This window comes from Coffea eugenioides, chromosome 8 (genome assembly GCF_003713205.1).
Source record: "Coffea eugenioides isolate CCC68of chromosome 8, Ceug_1.0, whole genome shotgun sequence".
In the NCBI taxonomy this organism is placed as follows: domain Eukaryota; kingdom Viridiplantae; phylum Streptophyta; class Magnoliopsida; order Gentianales; family Rubiaceae; genus Coffea; species Coffea eugenioides.
The window spans coordinates 5,021,620-5,047,101 of record NC_040042.1 but is presented as its reverse complement, the minus strand read 5'-3'; positions in this window follow the sequence as shown (position 1 = coordinate 5,047,101).

Sequence of the window (25,482 nt, the reverse complement as noted above, 5' to 3'; positions counted from 1 at the left end):
GGGTCTTCCTCAGTCAGTTAATTCAGATACATGCCAGAAATTTCCTATTAATGAAAGTTTCCTTTCAGAGTTATTGTAAGGAACGGAATACAAGTCAGGCCATCTTCTTTTCCAATCAAACGTTCTATCCCTAGTTATCCTTTTTGAGCCTTCAGAATAAAATATTTCGTTTGGCAACCCCTGAGAATCGCAAACCCTACACTGGGGCAGTTTGAGTTGAAAAGGAAAAGTTTCAAGAAGTGAAAAAGTGAAAAGCAACAAAATCAAAAACAAAAGAAGAAAAGAGAACCTCAGTTCAAAAATAAACTGGGGCAAATTTCAAAGAATGGCAAAAAGCCGAAAAGTCAAAAGAAGAAAGAAAATGAAAGTGAAAAGCCTCAATTGAGCATAAACTGGGGCAAGCTTTGGTTTAACCCTAAAATAGGGTTGACGCAACAATGTGATCTCAGATTTTTCAAACCGCTTTTGAAATCCGCTTTCGAGCCTTAACTTTTCTAAGCACCCCACCTGACCCCATTACAAAAGCCAAAAGTCCTGACTTCTGTTCTTTGCAATGGCCTTGTCAAGAAAATTTCTGATGCCGGAAAATTTTAGCTGTATTTCTGAATTGCCTGGGTATGGGGTTGACGCTACTCATCATGCGAAAGTCCGCCAAGTTGAGGGAAAGGGAAAAGAGGCGAAAAGCAAAGCAAGAAAAGTAAATGCAAGAAAATGCAGAAAAATTCGACGCTGAAATCCCTGGTGAATGATGAAAAGAATACGAACAAATTCTGAGATCTTTGAGTTCAAAATAGGGGCAGTTTTTGGAAGATACGATCTTCAGTGCAATGTCCTTGGAAGTTTATTCTTTAGCTATCGTTTTCAAGCCAAATTACAAGCTAATAAAGTCCATCGTTGACTTATTCCTTCATGACAGTCCAAAGTAAGGATATGCTCATAAGAAGTCCATCAATCATTCGTGATCATAAGGGTATAACCAGTTTTTTACATGTTTAGCTATCATTTCTACCCGAAATTTTGCAAGCCCATGAAGCTTATACGTTGACTAAGTTTTCTTAAGACATGAGGGTGACAAACTCTTTGCTTTCACTAAAATATGGTATTGAAGGGATTACATACCATCTGTACACATGAATAAGACAAATCTTGACCTTCCATTTCCTTTAGCCATTTCCAAATCAGAAATAACACCCCACTCGATTGGCCCTGAAAGTTGAGCCAACAAGAAATGGTGACCCGCTACTCTGGGCACCGATGCTAAAAGTGAGAAAGAAATCTTTTGTGATTTGGCATTATTTTGAGAAATTCATCATGAAATTTTCTATATGGTTTAAGCAAGATATTCCATTTTCTTCACACTATAGGAAACACAGTTTCTTACAGTGTTCGAATAAATGGAAAGTCATCCAAACCAATTTTTGCAATCAAATGGGCCCATACTGGGGCAAAATTTTTATTTGCAAGATTTCACAAAATAAGCCCACACTGGGGCAAATTTTTTATAGCCCATTTGAGGATTTCATCAAAGACTCAAGCAAGACTTTCAAATCAATCACGCTGCCTTTTTCTTGACCATTTGAGTGCATGTAAGCCCCCTGTGCAGGTATTCACAGTTGAAGTCGACGAAAAGCTTCTGAGTTGTGGAAGGCCGATGCCGAAGAAAGAGAGGAAAGAAGGGAAAAGGGCCTTACACTGGGGCAAATTATTTTGGGAAAAAGATTCTCTCGAAAAATCGGGAAAAATAAAAAAAATTAATCAAAAATCAAGTTCAAATTCTTGTTTCTTGGAAAATCAAATTTAATTTCTTGTATTTTGACAAATCAAATTCAATTTCTTGACCAATTGGATGGCAGGATTGGGTCTTATCCCACTGACCATTCACAATGTCACGTTGGGCCTGGACTTCGTGCCGCCAACCTTACAAAGATCACGTTGGGCCTGGATTTTGTGCCGCCAACTATCAAAGATCACGTTGGGCCTGGATTTTGTGCCGCCAACTATCACAAGATCACGTTGGGCCTGGATTTTGTGCCGCCAACTTCACAAAAGTCATGTTGGGATTGGTTTTCATTCAACCACCGTTAGCATCGAGTCTATCTCACTAACGTGTGCGTTTCTATTTCACCACCGTTAGCATCGAGTCTATCTCACTAGCGTGTGCGTTTCATTAACCACCGTTAGCATCGAGTCTATCTCACTAACGTGTGCGTCTCATTCAACCACCGTTAGCATCGAGTCTATCTCACTAACGCGTGCGTTTCATTAACCACCGTTAGCATCGAGTCTATCTCACTAACGTGTGCGTTTCACCACCGTTAGCATCGAGTCTATCTCACTAACGTGTGCGTCTCATTCTACCACCGTTAGCATCGAGTCTATCTCACTAACGCGTGCGTTTCTTTCATCACCGTTAGCATCGAGTCTATCTCACTAACGCGTGCGTTTCTTTCATCACCGTTAGCATTGAGTCTATCTCACTAACGTGTGCGTTTCTATTTCACCACCGTTAGCATTGAGTCTATCTCACTAACGTGTGCGTTTCTATTTCACCACCGTTGTGTTTCTATTTCACCACCGTTAGCATCGAGTCTATCTCACTAACGTGTGCGTTTTCGCCCTACCACCGTTAGCATCGAGTCTATCTCACTAACGTGTGCGTTTCTTTTCAATCTACCACCGTTAGCATCGAGTTTATCTCACTGACGTGTGTATTTTATTCAATAATCTCGGCAGGACCGGGTTTTATCCCGCTGACCGCTTACTTCGGCAGGACCGGGTATAATCCCGCTGACCGTTTTTATCAAATTGGGACCGGGTTTCATCCCGCCAATCTCGGCAGGACCGGGTATAATCCCGCTGACATCCCGCTGACCGCTTTTTATCAAATTGGGACCGGGTTTCATCCCGCCAATCTCGGCAGGCTTGGGTTTTATCCCGCTGACCGTTTTCATTCTCGTTGGGCACGGGTCTATCCCATTTACATTTCTGTCCGGGTCTATCCCGTGGGTCTATCCCATTTACATTTCTGTCCGGTCTATCCCGTGGGTCTATCCAATTTTAAATTTCTGTTCGGGTCTATCCCAATTTTAAATTTCAGTCCGGGTCTATCCCCGTGGGTCTATCCCATTTACATTTCAGTCCGGGTCTATCCCGTGGGTCTATCCCATTTACATTTCTGTCCGGGTCTATCCCGTGGGTCTATCCCATTTAAATTCTGTTCGGGTCAGTCCCGTTTAAATTTCCTGTCAGGGGTCAGTCCCCATCGTTTGAGTAATTCGCAGCCGAATAACACAGGTAAGTATTTGGTGTCTACTTCTTTGTCTCAAGTTTTTTCAAAACTCAGACAAAGAGGGGCAAACTGTAGACACCAAAATTTTGGTGTTTTATTATTTATTTATTTATTTACTATTCGTTGTTATTTGTTCTATTTTTAGTTTTATTTACTTTTAGTTTTAGTTATTTTATCCATTTTAGCTAGAATTTCTCAAAGGAAAAAGAAAAGTGTTCAAAAAAAATATGTTTTAGTTGTTTAGGATTTAATTTCATTATTGAAAGGAAAAAAGGAAAAATAAAAATGAAGAATGGGAAAAAGAAAAATTGCAACTTCGTTCGTTTGTTTTTGTTTGATATTTTTACTTAATCATCTTGTTGTTTATATTTTTGTTTTACTTAATTATCTTTTGTTTATTGCTTAATTTTATTACTTAAATTTTAAGTGTTTAAAAAAAAAAGAAAAGAAGTGATACGCGGCAGCAAGCTGCGTTTCTCGCAGCTTGCAAAGAAATGTTCGGGCAGCCCTTGGCTGCAAATATAGGAAAGATGTTTGAGGGTTTTAGGGTTGATAGATGGATATAAATAGCAAAGGTAAGAGCAGCCGCAAGGGGAGGAGGTGGAGAGAGTTTCTGGGAGAAAGGGGAGAGTTAACGAGCTAAGTGAAAATAGAGGAGGTTGACGGCTAGAATCTGAGGAGTGAAAGATGGCGGCCGTCCATGAAAAAAAAACGAAAGGGACGGCTAGAGTCTGGGCTGAGGGAGATTAGAAGGGGAAGGAGAATCCAGTAGCAGTTGGGGTTTCTGAGAGAACCTAAGCGTGAGAGAGCCACGGTACAAGGCTGCGAAGAAAACGATGCAAGGAAAGTCTGGCCAAACGACCACCAGCCTGCCTCAGCCGCTGCCGTTGTCTGCCATCAACACCATCGCGCGCCAGTTGCTGTCGTGCTCCTCCAAGCTCCATCGCAGCCACCCACAGCCATAGCCCTTCTTCTCCAGATCAACAAGTGACCAACGGCCCGTCCAGGAACCAACGCCGCTCATGTCGACCACCACCACTGCCATCGCCGCAGCCCCAAAGCCCACAGGCGCACCTTCAAAGAGCCGGCAGAAACCACTTGTGCCTTATCTTTAATCATCATCCCACACCTTGCTATGTGTCTAAGGTAAAACCCTCATCCTTTATGGTGGAAAGCTGCTTTCTTTAGTTATTATTTGCTTTCTTTTGCCGTTCGGTGGTTCTGCGTTTCCCCCATGTTGGCCGATTCTCTTCCCCTTGTTGTTTGTCTGTTTGGATGTGGAGCTTTGTCCTTTCTTGCTTAAGATTACGGTGTGAAGTTTGGGTTGTGATGTTGACTGTGCTTCGATGAAAGACCCATTCGATAAAAAATATAGAGAACCGTAGCTGGAAAATTGCAGAACTGTGTCTTTTCTCTGTTGTCCGAATTTCTGGTGCTTAAAAATTGCAGAACTGGAAAATTTTCTGTTGGAAAATAGGAGGAATCTTTGATATTCTTGTTGCCTGTTTTCATGTTTACATTGCGCTTGGGTTTGCGCATAAGAATCTGCTGCAACAAGCTAAGCTTGAAGCTCTCGGCTTGTTGCAGCGGCATGGACAGATCCTTTCTCCATCATTTGAATTGCTGAAGTTTTGTTTCGTTCATATTGTTCTCCTTGTTTGCATTGTGTTTGAGATGTCATAAGTCTGTCTAGTATCTCAAGACCTCCTCTCTTGTTGCATGAAACCGTGAGTTCCATGAATAGCTGGAACCATTCTTCTCAAGAGGCTGCACTACGGTTTGCATCTCATGAAGCCCGCATTTCCTAAAGCTGTTATACAGCAATTCACAAGCCCACACTCACTTGCATTTGTTAGCAGTGAAGTTTATCATTTGTGTCATCATATTAGCTTCCATTTCCTCCAAGTGCATGAAGAGCATATTGTTCCATTTCCATTTAGCTCACCTGCTGTTTTCATGCTGATTCTCAATAAGCTGCTAAGGAGATTGCATCCCTATGAACTGAATCTTGTTATTCATTCGAACGTTAAAATTCTGTGTTTAGTTGCTTGAATGAATATTTGATGTTCGATTGGGGTTTCATGCGAAAAGAAATTTATATCATGAATTTAGAATAAGATTGCAAAGGCTTGCGGTTGCAGAGGCTTGAAAGCTTAGTTTGCAGAAAATTTTGTGTCCTACGTATGCATGCATGAAATAATTTCCAGATTTTACACTTTGGCCCCAGATCTCTTTTTGTTCCACTAGGACCCAATCAATTAAAGAATTTCATCAAATTGGTCCTTGATAATTTTAATTTGTGCAACCTCATTGCTTGTTTGCTTCAATTAACTACCATGCTTTGTTTCAATTGCGTTTAAGTCATGACTTTAGGGATTTTACGATCAAGTGAGCTTGTGATTGCCTATTTCCTTTAATTTTGCCAAATAAATTGGTACCTTGACCATTTCTTTTATTTTGGAGGATAAATAAGTGATTTCACTTCATTGGGGCCCAATTGCAAGGGAGGTAACCTCTATCTCTTTGATTTTCGTTTCTCCTATGTGATCCAACGTGCTAAGTGTGAATTGCATGTCTACGTTGCTTTCCTTGCCTTTCTTTAATTACTTTCATTTATTTCATTTGCTTTTGCCGTTTATTTAAGTTATTCATTATGGGGTATGTGTACACCTCTTGGCTTGTAATAGATAGGGCTTGGCATTTACTTACTTTTTACTTTTATTTAAGTTTTATTATGGGGTATGTGTACACCTCTTGGCTTGTAATAGATAGGGCTCGGAGAGCATCTGGTCCACTTCCCCTTCCCCTTGGTTGCTTGCTTTTTGTTGCTACATGTTTAATTGCTTTATTAGGCTCTTGCATCTAGTTGAGCATGCTAAGTGTTATGTGCTATATGTTTATGAGTGTATGGCATGTCTACTCGCTTTCCATAGCCTGAATGAATGTGATGGATGAATGTACGTTTCCGCTAGTCCAACGCTAGTCGGAATTCATAGAATGGGCTAGTCCAACGCTAGACCCTTAGGGATTTCCCCTCGTTAGCACATCATTTGCTTGTTCACCACATATCACGCATTTTCTTTAGATTTATCATTTGGCATGATCCTCGAACCCCTTTCCCCTCATTTTAGGTTTTGCATCCCATACTAGCTATAGGGTTCATTTTGCTTGAGTGTCCCCTTAAATATGGGATATAGACGAGTGTGGCTTTTTCTAAGCCTTAGCACGCTTGTATCCTCTCTATAAAAGGGTAAATTGAGTCACGACTTAGGTCTCCCCGTACCCAATATGCATGAATTCCCTAGGCTCATGCATTCTCAATCCACTCTATCATCACACTTTCACTTTTGTCTCATTTGCACACATGCACCTTTTTATCACTTTCACTTGCACACGAACACTTTTTTCACTTGCACACGAACACTCTTTTATCTTCACTCGCACACGAGTACTTTCATCTTCATTTGCACACCGACACTTTCGCACTTTTCTTTAAATTGCATACATGCATTTTTGCCCACTTGCACTTGGAGTATATCAAAGACATTTGCACACCTCCACTTATATCGTATTTTTATCAATCTTCCCACTTCACAAACTCACATTTTCACATAGCATGCATTCCACTCATTTTTACGTCATTTAGGATTACATGTGACCTCTCCAAAGGATCATTATTGGGCTTCACAATTAATGTGATTGGCACCACTCAACCTTTGAAGAGAAATTTCCCCCATGTCCCCCTAGGTCTAGGCTTTTGCATTCATATAGACATATCCAACACGCGATACATACCTTGGGTAGAAAAATTAGGAAAAATTGGTTTAAGTCACGCAACTAGCCTTGGCTAGGTCGAAGGGGTGCCTTGGATTTTTATCCTTGCCTTCCCCTTCGTCAAATGTGACCCCCGATCCCTCTTTTTGGTTACGTAGACCCAAAAGTTCTTTAAAAGGGTTTATTTACTTTTTTTCATTCAAAAACAAAAAAACCATTTTTTGGGTGACTTGGTACACCCTAACCCTATACCAAGTGGCGACTCCATTTTTGATACAAAAACCCTTTTTGAACTTTATATGGCCAAACCGTCGCATTATCAAGTCCCATGGTCTTTTACTTTTCATTTACACGTTCACTTTCCATTACACCACTCACATCTCACACCACACACACATCACACACCACACATCATTCACACCGTCAACAAGTGGGGCGCGACAACAACTACAACCTTTCATAGCAAAGACACTTTTGCAAGACATGCAGAAGATACTGGACTGAAAATGGATCTTTAAAAAACACCTTGATTGGAGAAGCTTCAAGAAAGTACAAAGGATCATCATCATCATCATCATCTTCAAAAGTGTTATCATCAAAGAAGCTTCCTGATCTGATCCCAATTTGTTTCTCATAAATAAGTTTATATTCTCACCAATTTACACAACCAACGCACGTATCCAGATAAACTATCTACATTCTTATAACTAAGTTTTCTGTAGCGATATATGTGAAAAATTTTTACGGTAGACTGTTAACTGTTTGTGGAAAAAATTTTGAGAATGTATTTTGTGTTTTTTTTTTAGCATTTCAAATTTTAATAGGGGTATTTTTAAAATTTTTAAAAAACTTCGACACCACCCTACACCCATTACCTACCACTGCACTTTCCCTCCGCTACTTTAGTTACTAGCGTCTTCCTCCTCCTCTCTCTATCTTTGTGCTTTCTTTCAATACTATCTCGGCATCTGACACACTCCTTTGCTTGACTTAGATCAGTATTACCCGATTTGATTGAAGCTGACTTGTCAAGCACGATCTGGTTGCGATCGACATGAACAGATTTGATTGCATCACTAATAGATGTGATCGAAAGGGGAAGAGTTGGAATTCGAAAAAGGATGGGAAGAAAAAAGAATTGGGAGGACAAGGAAGGAGAGAGGAAAGGAATAGGGAGAAGAAAGAAAGACGAAAAGAGGGAAGGAAGAGAGAGGCTAAAAAAGAAAAAGCAACGATGGTAGCTGACGGTAGTGAAAATTGCCGCCAATGGTAGATGGTGATAGAAAGTCATGGTCGATGTATAGAAAATTAAAGAGGGGGAGGATTTATTTTACTTTTAGCTTTATTCTATTAGTGTATTTGCATGTGATTTTGAAGTTATTGAAAATCTAGAAACAAAAATAGGCATTTGAGAAATAGGTCATTCCGTACATACCCAATATTTGAGACTGTATTCATTTTATGCCAATATTCATTGCCAAATTTTATTGGTATGAAAGGGTTGAAAATTTAATTTATTCCATTAAAATAGCAACATAGTGTGTGTCTTGTGGTCCAAACCAAACTCAATGCATTAAATTTGTAAAAAATAGATGGAAAAATCAACTCAATCATTAGATATGGCAATTCACATAAAATTTAGACTAATTTCTCTCGTGCAAATTGCATATATTTGTCAACTATTTTTATACACAAAAAGTAAATAATTAACATGCAAATTCCTCTAGTTTTCTCCAATTTATCTCTTTCCTTAACTCTAATTTTAAGAGGATTGCTAAGGTTATTGTAGCTACTGTTTTTACTTCAAAAGAAAAAAAATACATGCTTTCTTAAGCAAAAACCAAAAATTTAGTCAGTTGCATGTCAAGAACGGGTGGCAAGTTATCCAAACAAATGGAGTTGGAATTCCTTTGGAGTGAGCACTACAATATTCATCTACAAAAATAATGAATTTCAGCACAGAATCTAGTAATTATTCTATTATCCCGTTTATAATTTTAACCTTTTGGCATAAACTTTACTTGCTATGCTGATATGTTCATCGAATATTTCTTCTTAATTGAAAAAAACTTTACTTGCTATGATGATATGCTCATCTAAGTTTTTTGTAGCGATATATGTGAAAAATTTTCACGGTAGATTGTTTGGTGTTTTTGGAAAAATTTTTAAGAATGTATTTTGTGGTATTGTTAGCATTTCAAATTTTAATGGGGCTATTGTTAAAATTTTTTAAAAACTTCAACACCACCCTTCACCCATTACCTACCACTGCACCTTCTCTTCACTGCTTCTATCACTAGTGTCCTCCTCCTCCTCTGTATCTCTTCACGCTTTCTTCTCATCCTGCCTCGGCATCTATCCCGCTTCTTTTCTTGATTCAGATTGGTATTACCCAATTTGATCGAATCCAACTTGTCAAGCACGATCTAGTTTCGACCGGTGTGAATAGATTTGGTTGCATCACTAATAGATGTGATCGAAAGGGAAGGAGTTGGAAGTCAAAAAGGGATGGAAAGAAATAAAAAGTGGTGGACAAGGAAGGAGAAAAGAAAGGAAGAGGGAAAAGAGAGAAATGTGAAAAAGAGGGAGAGGGGAGAGAGAGAGAGAGACAGAAAAAGAAAAAGAAATGACAGTAGTTGCACTGCCGTCAATGATAGACTGTGATAGAAAGTGGTGGGCAGTGTGTAGAAAATTAAAAATGGGGAGGATTTATTTTACTCTTAGTTACATTCTTTTAGTATATTTGAGTGTGATTTTGAAGTTATTGAAGATTCTAGAAACAACATTGCGCAATTGAGAAATTGGCCATTCCGTACATACCCAATATTTTCTAAAGTATTCATTTCATGCAAATATTCAATGCCAAATTTTATTGGTCTAAAAGTGTTGAAAATTTCACTTATTCTGTTAAAAAAGCAACATAGTGTGAGTCTTGTGGTCCAAACCAAACCCAATGCATTAAATTTGCAAAAAATAGAAGGAGAAATCAACTCAATCATCAGATATGGCAATTCACATAAAATTTGGACTAATTTCTCTCGTGGAAATCGCGCATATTTGTCAACTATTCTTAAACACAAAAGGTAAAGAAATAACTACAAATTCCTCCAAATTACTCCACTTTATCTCTATCCCTAACTCTAGTTTTAAAAGGATTGCTGGGGTTATAGTAGCCATTGTTTTTACTTTAGAAGAAAAAAACATATGCTTTCTTAAGTAAAAATAAAGAATTTAGTCAGTTGCATGCCAAGATCGGGTGGCAAGTTATTGAAACAAATAGAGTTTGAAATGCTATTCTTCCCATCTTACCTTGGCATGCCACCTACTTCTTATCTTGACTCAGATCGGCATACCCGATTTGATCGAAGCCGGCTTGTCAAGCACGGTCTAGTTGCAACCGGCGTGAATAGATTTGATTGCATCATGAACATATTTGATCGAAAGAGGAGGAGTGGGAAGTCGAAAAGGGATGGGAAGAAAAAAGAAGTGGGAGGACGAGGAAGGAGAGAGGAAAGGAAGAGAGAGAGGAGAGAAAGGGGATAAAGAGGGAGAGGAGAGAGAGGCAGAAAAAGACAAGAAACGATGGTAACTGACGGCAGTGAAAACTGCCACCAATGGTAGACGTGATAGAAAGTGGCGGGCGGTGTGTAGAAATTAAAGAGGGGGAGGATTTATTTTACTTTTAATTTTATTCTTTTAATGTATTTAAGTGTGATTTTGAAGTTATCGAAAATTCTAGAAACAAAAATGCGCATTCGAGAAATAGGTCATTCTGTACATACCCAATATTTGCTAAAGTATTCATTTTCAGCAAATATTCAATGCCAAATTTTATTGGTCTGAAAGGGTTAAAAGTTAAATGTATTCTGTTAAAATGTAACATAGTGTGAGTCTTGTGGTCCAAACCAAACCCAATGCATTAAATGTGCAAAAAATAGATGGAAAAATCAACTCAATCATCATATATGACAATTCACATAAAATTTGGTCTAATTTCTCTCGTGCAAATTGCGTACACATGTCAACTGTTCTTAAACGCAAAAAGTAAAGATTTAACATGCAAATTCCTCTATTTCCTCCAATTTATCTCTATCCCTAACTCTAATTTTAAGAGGATTGCTGGGGTTATAGTAGCCATTGTTTTTATTCCAGATGAAAAAAAAAATACATGCTTTCTTAAGTAAAAACCAAGAATTTAGTCAGTTGCATGCCAAGAACGAGTGGCAAGTTATCCAAACAAATGGTGCTTGAATTCCTCTGGAGTGAGCACTATAACATTCATCTACAAAAATAATAACTTTCAGCATAGAATCTAGTAATTATTCTATTATCTAGTCTATAATTTTAACCTTTTGTCAAAAATTTACTTGCTATACTGATATGTTCATCTAATCTTTTTTCTTAATCGAAAAAAACTTTACTTGCTATGTTGATATGTTCATCTAATCCTTGTAGTTGGAAATATTATATGTGGTTGAATTCTTTGTCTTTTTCTTCACTTTCTTTTTGGTTTTTTTTTTCAGGAGATAGTGGTGAAACGAGTGGAAGAGATAGTAGTACCTAATGGTAGTACTACATCATGCTTAAAGCCGGGTTCTCTAGAGAGAAAAGTTAGAACTCAAAAAGAGCAAACTTTGAACTGTCCAAGATGCAATTCAACCAACGCCAAGTTTTGTTACTACAACAACTATAGTCTTTCACAGCCAAGGTACTTTTGCAAGACCTACAGAAGATACTGGACTCAAGGTAGATCTTTGAGAAACATCCCGGTTGGAGGAGGTTCAAAAAAGAACAAAAGATCATCATCATCATCTTCTTCATCAACGTCATCATCAAAGAAGCTTCCTGATTTGATTCCAATTTGTTTCTCATAACTAAGTTTATATTCTCACCAATTTACACAACTTGCGCACGTATCTAGATAAGCTATCTACATTCTTATAACTAAGTTTACTGTAATGATATATGTGAAAAATTTTTACAGTAGATTATTAGGTGTTTTTGGAAAGATTTTTGAGAATGTATTTTGAGGTATTTTAGCATTTCAAATTTTAATGGGGTTATTTTTAAAATTTTTAAAAAACTTAATCACCACCCTTCACCCATTACCTACCACTGCACCTCCCTTTCTCTGCTTCCAGCACCAGCATCCTCCTCTCTCTCTCTCTCTCTCTCTCTCTCTCTCTCATCGCATTTTCTTCCCATCTTGCCTTGGCATCCCACCTACTCTTTTTCTTGACTTAGATTGGCATTACCCGATTTGATCTAAGCTGGTTTGTCAAGCATGATCTGGTTGCGACGAACGTGAATAGATCTGATTGCATCGTGAATAGATCTAATCGAAAGGGGATGAGTGGGAAGTTGAAAAGGGATAAGAAGAAAAAAAAAGTGGGAGGACGAGGAAGAAGAGAGGAAAGGAAGAGAGAAAAGAGAGAAATGTGAAAAAGAAGGAGGGGAGAGAGACAAAGACACGAAAAAAGAAATGATGGTACCTGATGGCAGTGGAAACTGCCACCAATGGTAGACGGTGATAAAAAGTGGTGAGCGGTGTGTAGAAAATTAAAGAGGGGGAGGATTTATTTTACTTTTAGTGTTTTCTTTTAGTGTATTTGAGTGTGATTTTGAAGTTATTGAAGATTTTAGAAACAAAAATGTGCATATGAGTAATAGGCCATTCCATGCACACTCAATATTTGCTAAAATATTTATTTTCATGCAAATATTCAATGCCAAATTTTATTGGTTTGAAAGGGTTGAAAATTTAATTTATTCAGTTAAAACAACAATATAGTGTGAGTCTTGTGGTCCAAACCAAACCCAATACATTAAATATGCAAAAAATAGAAGGAAAAATCAACTTAATCATAAGATATGGCAATTTACATAAAATTTGGCTTAATTTCTCTCATGCAAATCACGTATATTTGTCAACTATTTTTAAACACAAAAAATTAAGAATTAACATGCAATTTCCTCCAATTTATCTCTATCCCTAACTCTAATTTTAAGAGAATTGATGGCGTTATAGTAGCCATTCTTTTTTACTTTAGAAGAAAAAAAATACATGCATTCTTGAGCACAAACCAATGGAGTTTGAATTCCTCTAGAGTGAGCACTACAACATCATCTACAAAAATAATGACTTTTAGCACAGAATCTAGTAATTGTTCTATTATCTAGTCTATAATTTAAACCTTTTTGCAAAAACTTTACTTGCTAAGCTGATATGTTCATCTAATGCTGATAGTAATTGTTCAAGGTTCTTTAATTTTATGATTTGTTGATAATCTCTTTTTTTCCCCTTGTTTTCTTATTCATAAACTTAATGGATGGCTTCAATTATTATTGGAGTTTTTTTTTCTGCAACACTAATTAATTGTTGAGGCTACAAAGTTAAAGGTTAAGGCTGGAGACGAAATTTGGGAAAAATAGAGAAGTTAGGATATTAGTCCATTATTTATTTATTGTTTAAGGATAGTTGACAAATACTTGTGATTTGCACGTTGGAAAGTGATTGAAAATTTACAATAGTTGCCGGACAACTAACTTTCAATATTGAGTATGTGATTTACTCATGACTTATTTTGGTCAAAATAAAACTTGAATGGTGAAGGACAGGAATGTTTTTATTTATGAGATATTAAAATAGCTCATTTTAAATTTTAGGGACTAATATTTAAATATGAGGAACCAATGGTTTTGTTTTCCCAAGTTTCTAAGTAAGGCTTGCTTCTTAAGATTTTCGACATAATATGTGAGAGCAATCTATCCTTGACCACTTGCATTTCATAATTCTACTCAATTTGTTTCCCATAACTAAGTCTATATTCTCCTAACTAAGTTTACTATAACGATGTATGTGAAAAATATTTACTATAAATAGTTAAGTATTTTTATGGTATATTTGTGGATATATTTTGGAGTATTTTTAGGATTTAAAATTTAATGGAGTTGACGAGGTCTATACTTACACTCTAAATTTTAACCTAAATCTCTCATTAACCGCAAGTGGACGGGTCGTGAATTGTAGTATAAGGAAATTAGGATCAATCCCACGGGGAATCACCTTCAACTACCAAGACTTCTAGCTCACTCTATTATCCAAACTTTATCAAGAATTTCAACTAGTTTAATCAACTAAATGTTAAAGTAATGCAATGCAAATTAACAACTTGAAGTAACTCAACTAAATACAAGTGTTCTAGGGTATAGAATCCACAACATGTACCAAATCATGGATGATTTAGCTAACTATCACTCATGCTCTTGTCTTGCTAAGGATGCATTTCACTCAACCCATCGGAATTCACTTTCGCCAATGAACCGAACTTAGCCTACACTAGAGTTTCGCTACTTTCGTGGTGAAATTTCAAGTATAAATTAGATTAAGCGCTCGAAATGTTATAAACATCCACCTAAGTGCACCACTATTTTCGTGTGTTTACTCCTTAGGTTTCATTCATTCATTTTCTATTATTATCAACTATTTTCATAGATTAACAACAACTAAAATGGCTTGTAAATGGTGATCAAGCATTCACAAGTGTTAAAGCATAAATAATGAACTAGCAAGTACAAGATATAGCAACAATCAACCTTATTCAACCATAGTCAAGACACAAATAGCTTCATCTATCCCTAGAACAAGAAGATTTAGTTAGACATAGTAGATTTAATAATAAAACTCATATCTCTGATGTAACAAAGCATTAATGAAACAAATAAAGAGAGTAAAGAGGAAGAAATGCTCATTCAAATGAAGAAACAAGATCTTCAAGTTCCATCATCTTCATTGCCATAAAAAATACTTTAATACATCAAGAGTTATTCAATAAAAATCAAAACTAGGTCTAAAACTATAACTAAGCTAAACTAGAGAGAATAGAAAGAAGAGCTCTATATTTTTTCTTTTTTTTATCTCCTCACACCTCCTCTTCTATATCTTCAATAATGTGTTTTTCTACTTTGTTTCTTTACTTCTGGTTTCAAAAATGTCCTTCATTGGAATCTCCAATATTTCTTCTTCAAGTGTACAAGATGCTTTGCCAGCTTTCAGCTGGAATTTGTTATGAAACAAGAGTCAAAAAATAAGTATGAAATGTACACAAGTTGCTCTGCAAATTGCAAAGGAAAGAGAAAGATCTGAGGGCTTCACACAGATCCGAGCTCGGATCTGGTTTTTCCCATTTTCCTTCATTAATTTTGCAACACGATTCGAGGCCTATTCTACTTGGATCCTAGCTCGGATCCCTTGCTCTCGGATTCACTTCTCCAGAATCTCAGACGAGGGCTAGGATGTGTAGCATCTGGAAATGAATCCGAGCTCAGATCTATCCCCCTTGTTTCCAGCTTCAATTCCCTTCCTTTTTCGCGCAACTTTCTCTTCTTGTTTCACTTATACATTATCCTCCATGAAGTTCATTGCATCTTCTTCAACTAGAAAGAGTGTTTCATGCACCAATAACCTACAAAATACCACATGTTTATACATTAATCCACTCATTTTGCACATTTAGTTCACGAGTAACACTTTTAAGAAATTTTGCACTAAGACGGTTTAAACATGGCTATGAACCACTAAAAACATAACAAAAACTTGCATTTCATCAAATGAAATCAATGTAAAATATTCACTTATCAAGACTATTTAAAAAATTAAAAAAAATTCACCACCACTTATCACCCACCACCTAGCACTGCCCCTCCCCTCCTCAGTCTCCATCACTGGCCTCCTTCTTCTCCTCTCCCTTTCCCTCCTCTCTCTTCCCTTTTTCTTCCTCTCCCTTCTCAGTGTCCCACCTACTCTTTCCCTTGCTCAGATCAGCATGACCAGAATTGGTCATGATTTGGTCACAGCTGGTGCAAACAAGTTTGGTCGCATAGCTACCAGAGCTAGGGAAGGAAAAGGGATGAGATGCCGAAGAGGGATCAGAGAAAAAGTTAAAGATGAGAAGGAGAGAGGAGAGAGGAAAGGAAGAGAGAGGAAAGACGAAAGGAGGGAAGAGGGAGGCGAGAGAAGGAGAGAGGGAGAAAAAAAAAAGAAAAGATGGAAGCTGTCGCCAGTGGCAGGTGTCAGCGATGGTGGCTGGTAGTGGATAGTGGTAGGCGATGTTTAGAAGAAGAAAGAGGGTGAGGGTTTACTTTATATTAATTTTTATTTTTTAGTGCATTTGAGTGTATTTTTTATATTGTTTTTGGAGTTACTGTAGACTCTAAAAAACAAGTATTTGAGAAACCGACCAATCCATACATACCCAAGAGTTACTAAACTACTCATTTTCATGCAAATATTTAATGCCAAAATTTTTTATTTGAAAGGGTTGAAAAATTAATTTATTCTATTAAAAAGGCAAAATAGTGTGAGTCATGTGGCACAAACCAACCTAATGCATCAAATGTGCATAAAAGAGAAGGAAATATCAAATCAATCGTCCTTCACATGTTACTCATGTGAGATTTTAGTCCAACATAATTAAAAATAGGGATATTGGTTTCTAACAAATAAAAATGCTTATTTTTTGTTTTGGTCACATTTTTGGTTAAATTTTAGTAGGTATAAGTCACGAACGCATCAAATGATTGATATTTAAACGGTAAATCTGGTAACTCACTTATTTTGTTAGTCCAATTTCTCATGTGCAAATCATGTGTGTTTTTCAACCATTGTTAAAAACAGAAAGTAAGGGACCAACCAACTTGAACCTCTATTTTCCCTAATTTTCTCTACCCAAACCCTAATTTTGCAAAGTTGGGTAGAAATGAATGAAATGCACCTCTCCTCTTATGCACAATAGTTAATAAACATATTTTTCTCAGGAAATATTTTTAAACAAAGATAAACTTCAGACCTCTATCATTCAGTTACCAAAGATGAGCATTAACTTTAAATCTACCTCTCAAAGAGCAAAGCCAACTTCAAAGGTTATTCATTTGGCAGCTGCCTTAAAGTTCGTGGACTACATTATCTCTGGAATTGCCGTAAAGTTTAACTGAGTTTTACTATTACTATTTACTGCGAAGTAATGATGCATCAAGGTGACTAGGGACAATGCGACAATGTACACGAGCTAATCGAGACAGTGATGGGATGACAAATTTCTTTTCTATGCAGGATTTCTTCGAAACTTTTTGTGTATGGGGAAGAAGAAATTGGGAGGACAATGAAGTAGATAACTGGAAGTACACAAATGAGGTTGTGAGAGTCAAATGGCTGTATTCGGTGATATATTTATAGTCAAATTTTTTGCATTGATTGTATCGATATAATCTAGCCGTTCATCCGCAGCTAATCAATAGCTAAAGAAAAAAAATTTCAGTATCGTTGAAGTGTATGTATCGTTGATCATAATTGATCAACAGCCAATAAAGCTTCGCATAAATGGATGCAGCTATTTAAAAAAAAATTTGTTCGCTATTGATCAACGGTGCTCAAAATCCGCCGCATTTAGAAGTGGATGCTGCTAAGCATGCGGCGACTGAAAATTTCATAAAAACATTTTATTTCTATAAATTGTTGTGCGACTTACATTAAACAAAACCTAAAATAAAGTCAATTTTGTTCAATGTCACTTTTCTCATTTGCGGCGATCCTTACTAGGGAACTAATTTCTCCAGAACACCAAATTTGTCATGATTTGTTCTTTTGTCATTATTTACAGAAATTGGCCCAAAAAATGGGCATTTTTTGTTTGTTAAAACCTAAAATTACTTGTTTTATTTTTGAAGGATTACAATTTAATGTCAGCAACTATGAGGGACGATTGGTATGATTGTCCCAAAGAAGAATGTGCAAATGACTAGCCGAGTACTTACCGAGTAATTGAAATGGCATAAATGGCCATGGACTGGTAGGATTGCTCTTATTAAGCCAACAAAGAAGATAAAAGAGTCTGATATTTTGTGCTTCCACTTCTATTTAGCAGCTATATATATTGTTTATTTGAAATTGATAAGATACTTTGTCTTTAAGGCTTTTGAAAGAGGTGTGATTCTTAAGATTGACATTTTTTAGCCTTTCGCAAGATATGAACTGAAACTTAAAATTAAAGTAGGTTAAGTCGAAATTAAATAAAAATAATTTGCAAATTAATGTCTATTTTGTTTTGCAACGAATTAATAGATTTAAGACAGAGTGGATAGAATGGATTTTCGCCTATTTCTTACTTTCACTTTTAAAATATAACTCAATTTATAGTTGCATTTAAAAAGAAAAAGCAAAAAAGAAAAGAAAAGAAAATTTTCATATATACTTGTCTACATAATTAAGTAGATATAGAGGCAAAGGATGTTGGTAGTCCCCATCACGTGCTCTGCACATGAGCCACTTTTAAATATTAAAATTGATTCCATTTAAATTTTCTTTTCTCCTCTTTTACCTTTCAGTCCATTCACTCCTATTATCCACATGTTTCATATTTATTTTACTTTTTCCTCCCATCAAGACACATATTACCCCCCATCCTCTCTTTCTCTAACTTCCCCTTTTCCCCTCTATTTTGTTGGTTTGAGATATTGACCAAATACATCTCCTTTCTATCTCATATATATATATATATATATATATATTGCTCTCGTTCATTGTTATCTTCTTTAGGGATTTTTGTATTTTTTTTGGGTATATCCCATTTGATTTCTTATTATTTCTTTCCCCCTCAATCAACTTTGTTGTTCTTTAATAAATTGAAGAAAGATTACAATTTGCATATAAACCATATGACAGTGTATAATTTTGAAGATTAAAGTAATACCAAGTACGGAATATGCTTGATATTCATTTTCTTAGGGCTCAACATTTTTATGCCCTCTTTTTTGTATTTGTGTGGGTTTTACTCTATATATATATATATATATATATTCAACTTTTAAGGATTTTGTTCTTTAAAGATTTCTTTACTTGATATGCACTACATTGTTTCATTTTTTTTCAATTTTTATTTTGTGGTAGAATAAAACCAAAGTGAAACGGAAACATGTTTTCTTGATTGCAAATTCAAGGTATGTTCCAAATTTGCTATTCTTGAATTTTCTCCACTAATCCATTTTTCCCAAATTTTCTAATGTAATTCTCCTTTTAAGCAATCTAATTTTTTTTTATCTATTAATCTCTTTTAATAGTTCACCTGAAAGAATAATTTTAAGAATACGGGTACCTAAATGAAAGATACAAATTTGAGAACTACTAAAAAATCAAGAGTTGAACCATCTTTTTAGTTTATATTCATCGTGTAAGTTGTATGTCGCTTAAATTTTTTCTCTTTTAAATACATAAATAGGTTTGAGGCATTTATATGCATTGAGATTTTGTAGCTCTTTTAGTGGGACCTTGGAAAAAAAATCAGCATATATATATCTTTGACTGGTGCGGAGTGAAAATTTCATAGTGTAATAATGCATTTTTTCCCCTGAGCGGTACGAAATCATTATTCTGCATTGTCATGCTCTTTAAAGTTCGCCCAACTATTTGATGACAACCATTATGGCCTTAACCCTACTACTATTTATGTATAATCCCTTCAATCTTAGGCCAAATTGCGGAAGACAATCAAATAGAGATTATACTAAAAGGTCCTGCCATTATTTTTTAAACCCTTTCGAAAGTCATTAGAACTTGTGATTAGTGAATGGGCTTCTAAGAAATAATTGTAAGATATTGCTTTAAAAGAATATTTGAAAATTTTGAAATTACTTTTCAGCCTTAAGTTGTTTCTCGGAATAAGTTCCTTTTGGATTTATTCTTCTTTATTTTTGTCAGATCATCATAATTAGTTTAAGATTAATAACCTTGTCAAATCCAAGAACATCATGAATATTTCTAACCATAAGTTCAAAAGAATTATATTAAGCTATAATTGATATACAAGACGGTAGAAGAAGTCGAACCGCAATAACACCGTGTTGGGACCTAATGAGGCTACCTCAACACCAGCCGAGCTGATCGGTTGCAATTTTATCATTTACTTTATTATTAATTTCCCCTATTACCTGACTTGATGTGGATTAATTATTAGATTCTACTCACTTTTTATAATTTACATTTATTTCAGGGAGTAGAACAAAAATATCACAATCAAGGCCAATTTGATAGTCATCAGGAAAGAATTCAAGTAGTAGGCATCCAGGGGCATTTTTGGAATATCAAGATGCGACCCTCTCTGGTAATTTGCGGAAGACAGCATAAAAGAAGAGAAAGGAACGCAGGGCGCGGGGGCTTCTTCCTCTCCGGAAGGAGAGCCGCCGCACAGGAGATACAAAATAGAAATTGCAGAGGAAAAAGCACTATCTTTAGCTTAGCTTTTGATTATTGTCTCTTTTAGTTTCACTTTGACTTTTCTTCTTAGCTTTTAGTTGCTTTTCTCCACGCATGTCAGGGGTAGAGATTTAGCCTTGGACTTTTCCTTTCATCTGGAGTTTCTTTTCTTTTCTTTTCGGTAGGAGTAGACAAGGGATGAGTTAAATCCCTTTGTCTAGTCAAGGAATAACGGAGGTTTTGATTTGCCTGAAGATTGTGAGATCGATTTAATTTTATCTTTTCTTTTATTTATTGGTATTCGCATATCCCTTGATTGCAGTATTTATGATTATTTAATTAATTGATTGTCTTGGATCCGGATAATTAGTTAGTTTGATAAATCTATTGTCAATTAGGGCATTAAATCCATAATTGTTTAATTGCCTTGAATTAGTGAACAACTGGCATGATTAGATTTGTGTCAGAGGGATACGCGGGCTAATCTGAAATAACCCTGGTAGTGCGTTATTTGGTTAGAATAGGGCTCCTCTAAACGTAAGGCAATTGGGGAATTAAATCTTACGGACGTACCTAAGATTATTTTTTAATTAGGGCAGTGATTAATGGGCGTACCTTAATCACCGACACAGTAAGGAGGGGTTGACTGTCATCGCTTGTTTGACAGTTATAACCTATTTATTAGTAAATAATTGGAATTGGCTTTGTATCGATGATCAATTAGGTGAACCATTGCTGAAGTTATTTCTTGACTAGATTCTTAATTATCACTCGTTTGATTTTAGTAAATTGTTATTTAATTTTTAGTAACTTCTTAGATTTTCTTTGTTTGTCATCTTCTGCACAAAAACACCCCCTGATTACTGTGAATTTGAAAAGAAATAGTTACACCCAATCCCTGTGGATTCGACCCTACTTACTATTATTTACAAAAATTAACTTTAGCTGAGCAGGTTTTTATTATTGCACAGGGTTCGACAGCCTGCCAATTTTTGGCACCGTTGTCGGAGACTGGTGCCAGATTAATTTGTTTCTTTTTTAGTTCATTTTATTTTCATTTTTTATTTATTTTTCTCTTATTTTTTTAATAAAGTTTATGGCTGCTAACATTCCGTATTTTGATGATAGACTGGACTTTATTCCTGAATGGGGTTATGAGACTCGTATTTTTCCTAATGATCAATGGATTGTTACAAATTGTGAAACTTATTTTGCCTCAGATTATTCAACCGGCACATGCCTCTCATTTCAAGATAATCTAAGTGCTCCAATTGATACTTTTGGAAATTTTTCACCTCGATTTCAAACGTGGTATGATCCTTACCCAAACAGGTATGATCAAGGATGGTGGGATAATTTCAATTTTAATTATGCGACCGGGTCAATGGATTTTCAACAGCAAGAGTCTCAACAACAATAATCTATGTCAGGTATGTCTCTTGAAGAAATGATTGAATTATTCGCTACTAATACATATCGATTTCATCAGGAGACACAAGCGAGCATTAGTAACCTGGCGGATCAAATACATTTATTGACATCCAGGATAACGCGATTAGCTTCTCACCTTGAAGAATTGCCCTCACAAACCAACATTAACCTTGGAGAAGATGAGAGTGCAATTATCCGACCAAATGACATGGAGCTGCAAGAGTTTCAAGGAGACGAATCTAAAGATGCAGTTGAAAATGAAGTTGATGTACAAAAAATGAGCCCCCAAAATCAACCCGTCCAAGTGAATGAATCCAGTGAACAACCTCCAAATGCGGTGACATCTCCTCCATTCCTTAATAAATATTCTCCTGACTCTTATTTTTCAATTCCTGTTAATGAAATTGATTTTATTATATCAGAAAGTTTTGAATTTCATGACAGGAATAAATTAAGAGTGGCGATGGCAAAATATCTTGAACGGATAAATGCGTGTGATGGAGGAGTGAATGGAGAATGCAAATTATCGTTGACTTGTTTGGCGCCATTTACTAGTCCATGGAAGCCCGTAACTCGTGTGTCCAAAGATTACTCTATTTACGAGAGCTATCAGGACTATATAGAGGATGAAGCATTAAGACGAGTCACAAGATTTTATCCTCCCTGAACAAACATGACAATGTCTAACCAAAGACATTAAAGAAAGGCGCTCATTGGGAGGCAACCCAATTTCTCTTAGTTGTTTGTTCAATTTTGTTTGATAGTTTGAACATGTTTTTCCGTGAATTTGACTGATTTTTTGCTTCAATTTTCATTTTTTATGATTCATAGGCATCCCTCTGACATGACGCGCCCGCGTCAACTGGGCGCGTGGCACAGTGCGATTTCCTGTGCTTAGTAAAAAAGGTTTTAATGCTCTTGACGTGCCCGCGTCAAGTCCCATGAAGAGCTCATGGTCAGAGAACTCTCTTGTCCTCATGACGTGCCCGCGTCAAGTAACCTGAAAAGCTCCTCATTCCGTGCCCGCGTCACGTTCGTGGGAAAGGTAAGTATTCAAAAAAACTCACGAACGGTTGTTGATTGTTGGTTAATCTCTGCTTTTGAATCTCAAAAATAAAATTTGCTAATAAGAAAAAAAATTTCAAAAAAAAAACTTCGAAATTTTTTTTTTTGTTTTTAAATTTTTGTTTCACCGTAGCTTAGATTTTCCAAGTATAATTTTTTTTTAACTAAAAAAAATAATAATTTCTCTTTCTTTTTTCTTTTGCTTTTTTCTTTCTCCTTTCTGCTCTTCTCCCTTGTTTCCTCCTCTTGCTCGATGAAACCTCTGTCCCCGCGTCCATCGTCCGCCGCGATCTCGCTTTTACACAGCCGCTTCTTCCGATCCAACATGCCGCATCTCTTCATCTCTCTCTTTGCTACTACCGCGCGCTCCCGCCCAGTCTTTTCCCCCTCACGGCTCTCTCCTCCCGCTAAACCTCACCGCGTGCAACCCATGTGGCCACCTAGTCAAGTCGCCGCCGTCGAACCCACCCTCGCACGCACGCTGCCACCACTACCTATCCTTTGGCCGCCGACATCATTCTCTGTCACAGCGATTATTTGGCAGCTTCCAATGGTGGAGGTACTCGAACTCCAATTCCAAGTATTTGATATTGTTTGGTGTTGCTTGTGCGATTAACTGTCCAACTGGAGTCATTTGATGAAATTTTGGGTGAGCTAAAATTTTGCATTTTTCTATTGATCATTGGAAGGCATCTCTACCAGTGTTTCGATTACTGAGGTTTTGGTTCAATTATTTCTGATATTGCCTATTAAATTGGGGCCCTGTGCAGCGTGATTTACTTTGTGAGATTGGTCATCACTAATTGCATTATTCGGGACATTCTGGCGATTGGTTTATATTGCTAATTTAGGGACCATTGTATGTGCTTTCGATCGTTCTATTTGTGCATGTGGTTGTCAAGCTGCTCAAAGTCCTTCTTTGGCCGATTGTTGACTTCAGTGGCCAGGGTTGAATACATATCTTGTTGGTATTTTTCTTTAGGTATTCTTTCTTTGCTGGTAGGTGACTACATACTTGGCGCTATTGCTCTACTACTGCTTTGCTCTGCTCTAGCAATTTCTTTGATTTTGGATTGTGATTTGCACCAGTGGTACTGGTGGGGTAATTGGACCTCAATTGGGTACCTCTATTTGGTTGGCCGAGTTATTATTGTCAAATATCTAAGCTGTCATTGTTGAAATTGCTGATTCTGAGTTAAGGCATTAACTGGCCAACTGGAGCCATTTATTGAGATTTTGGGTGTACAGAGTCTTGCATTTGCTGGTTGAATTGAGTTATGATGTCTCAGAACTTGGGCGCGTACTTCCACTACATCGATTTTCCTCCACCGTCCTCGCCTATCCCGTAGCCACTCGAGAGGGAAGTTTCGTTGTTCTCTTCGCTTTAATTGCTTTAATCCCTCCATTGCGGACAATGTAGGATCTAGGTGTGGGGGGGACAGTTGTGCTAGTTTTTTCTAGTTTTTAGTTTTCAGATGTTCTTCTTTTATTTTTAGTTTGTTATTTGTCTAGTCTTCGTTTACTTTTTTTAATGAATACCAAAGTTTGATGTTGGATTGTTGTCTCTAATTCTGCTATTGCCAAGTTTTAATAATAAAAGTGTATCAAGTTAATGTGGTTGAATCCAAAAACATCTCTTTGGTGAATATCGATGATTGTTTTACTCTTATAATTTTTGGTTAACTTTCCTAGGCATAGGGAATGATTGTTGGCATTTTCATGTGAATTGGTCCGGTTATTAACCTTAGTTCTCCATATTTGAAAATGAGACTAGCGGCTGCAAATTTTCTTTTAATTTTTGTGTTATTTTGAATTTTTGGTGTTATTTGGCTGTGAATAAGAGTTGACTGTAGTCCGCTAGTATTTACTACTGAGTAACCGGGGATCTTCACCAAAAGTGTCGATTCTCGCGTCAAAAAGTAATAATTGCTATGAGTGCGTGGTCACGTGGCGATAGAAGCTGAGTAACCGGGCTCTTTCATCTAACAAATGTCAGAGTTCGCGTCAAAAGGCTCCAATGGCTAGCGACTAAGTCTTTTGTTACTATTGAGAAAAGCAAAAAAAAAAAAGTAGAAAAATGTGATAAAAAAGTGAAAGTTGTGTTAGTGTATAATAAAGGTCAGCTTGCCGATTTATGGATTTAATGTTGAGATTTTGGTTAATAGTTAGACCATTTGCTGATAAATGTTGCGCATCATTCCTTTTTCTTAGATTAGTTAACCTAAAATTGGAGGAGTTTGTGGTTTAGAGGCTAACCGGGGTGATGTTTCTCGAATTTTGATCACTGATACTTGATATATGATTTTCTTGGTATTTTGGCAATATGGTAGATAGAGTAATAGCCATTGTCAAATATTGGTGTTTGTTTACTGTTCTCATGCTTGAGAACAAGCACGATTCAGGTGTGGGGGAAATTGATAGGTTGCGATTTATTCAATTATTTTATTATTAATTTCTCCTATTATCTAAGCCGATGTGGATTAATTATTAGATTCTACTCACTTTTCGTAATTTACATTTATTTCAGAAAGTAGATCAAAAATACCATAACAAGAGCCAATTTGATGATTTTCAGAAAAGAGCTCAAAGGGCAGGCAGCCAGGGGTATTCTTGGAATATCAAGGCGTGACCTTTTTTTGGTAATTTGCGAAAGACAGCATAAAAGGAGGAAAGGAAC